This window comes from Echinops telfairi, unplaced genomic scaffold (genome assembly GCF_000313985.2).
Source record: "Echinops telfairi isolate 266 unplaced genomic scaffold, ASM31398v2 ScPeMD7_7457;HRSCAF=8495, whole genome shotgun sequence".
In the NCBI taxonomy this organism is placed as follows: domain Eukaryota; kingdom Metazoa; phylum Chordata; class Mammalia; order Afrosoricida; family Tenrecidae; genus Echinops; species Echinops telfairi.
In genome coordinates this window covers 36,132,886-36,134,869 of record NW_022111357.1, presented here as the reverse complement: position 1 = coordinate 36,134,869, position 1,984 = coordinate 36,132,886, and the positions used below count along the sequence as shown (strand labels likewise).

Genomic DNA, 1,984 nt, shown 5'->3' with positions numbered 1-1,984 from the left:
AGCAGAGCCCATGGGTGGTGCAAACAGTGCATGCCCACGGCTGCCCACTGAGAGGTGGGAGGTCTGCGTGGCCCCAGTAGTGCTGCAGAAGAAAGGCATGGTATGACCCTGGAAAAATCAGCAACCAAAGCCCGGTGGAGCAGGCCTGAGCTGGCACACAGGAGGATGAGCTGGTAGGGGCAGTCCGCAGACACAGGATGTTCTGGCATTCTTGGAAAAGAATTCTTCGATAGAAAATATTGAGTTTATATTTTTTAGAGACTCTGTGTTTTTTTGTTTTAAGGAAAAGTAGAGCCTAAAATAAACAATTTAAGTTTTCGTACCACTTGCCGTTTAAAAATTCAGTACTTGATGCTTGTTTATAAAAATTCAAACAAAATAGAAACAAACTCCCGCCACAGTCCTCCCTATTTCACTCGGAAAACCTAACAGGCTGGTGTGGGTCCTTGTATAATGATGGATACATTCTTCTTTTAAAAAGTGCCGTGGAAAAATAAATAAATAAAAAGTGACATGGGCTATGGATAATAATCCAGGGTGCAGTACAGCACTGATGAAACATAAATTATCCTCTAGTTCTTTAATATTTATTCCTCTTACTATTATGGTCTTAGTTTCATCCCATTAATCTTGTGAGACCTGTGTATGTCCACTTGTATCATTAAGGTGGTTTGATGCATGAAATCCAAGATAGGTAAGTGCTTCAGAAATAGTAATGGGAGTAATGATGCCTGAGGGTAGGGGGGGGCGGGGGCGGGAACCAATAGCAATGAAGACTGTATGGTCCTACTTGAGAGGAATGAATCCATTGGATGATGTAAGATATGGCAAATGTATATATATGTATATATACCGCCCCCCCTGCCCGCCAGGTGTCCACAGCTGTAGTTGAACCCCACAACTCCATCCTCACCACCCACACCATGCTGGAGCACCCACATTGTGCCTTCACGGTAGACAATGAGGCATCAGTGACATCTGCTGTAGAAACTTTGATTTTGAGTGCCCAACCTTAACTGCCTGATTCGCCAGATCCTGTCCTCCATCACAGGTTCCCTCAGATCTGATGGTGCCCTGAATGTAGATCTGACAGAATTCCAGACCAACCTGGTGCCCCACCCTGCATCCACTTCCCTCGGGCCACATACGCCCCTGTCATCTCTGCTGAGAAAGCTTACCATGAACAGCTTTCTGTAGCAGAGATCACCGATACTCGCTTTAAGCCAGCTAGCCAGATGGTGAAATGTGACCCCACCATGGGAAATGCATGGTTTGCTGCCTGTTGTACCATGGTGATGTGGTTCCCAAAGATGTCAATGCTGTCATTGCCACCATCAAGACCAAGCGCAGCATCCAGTTTGTGGACTGGTGTCCCACTGGCTTCAAGGTTGGCATTCATGACCAGCCTCCCACTGGGGTCGCTGGTGGAGATCTGGCCAAGGTGCAGCAAGCTGTGTGCATGCTGAGCAACACCATAGCCATTGCTGAGGCCTGGACCACAAGTCTGCCCTGAGGTACGCCGAGCGTGCCTTTGCTCACTGGTCCGTGGGTGAGGAGATGGAGGAAGGAGAGTTCTCTGAGCCCCGGGAGGACACGGCTGCCCTGGAGAAGGACTATGAGGAGGTGGGAGCACATAATGCAGATGGAGAGGACGAGGGTGAAGAGTAGAAACCTGTCACCATTGTACACTCTGTTGTCTTGGGACTTTTAGATTTGTTGTCCTGTAAAACTGTCCTGTGACCCCTAGCTGTCAATAAAAGTGTTCTCTTTTTAAATGTCAAAAAAAAGAAAGAAAGAAAAAGATGTGTGTGTTTTAATTGGGGGGTCTTACAACTCTTATCACAATCCATACATATATCCATGTGTCAAACACATCTTTACATATGTTGTCATCATCTTTTTCAAAACATTTTCTTTTACTTGAGCCCCTGGCATCAGCTCCTCATTTTCCCCCTTCCTCCCCGACTCTCCCCCCTCGACCATG

General features: G+C 46.8%; 1 pseudogene; it reads left to right on the top strand.

Moving 5' to 3' along the window:
- Positions 1-860: 860 nt before the first annotated feature.
- Positions 861-1,668, top strand: LOC101641525 (annotated as a pseudogene).
- Positions 1,669-1,984: the final 316 nt, after the last annotated feature.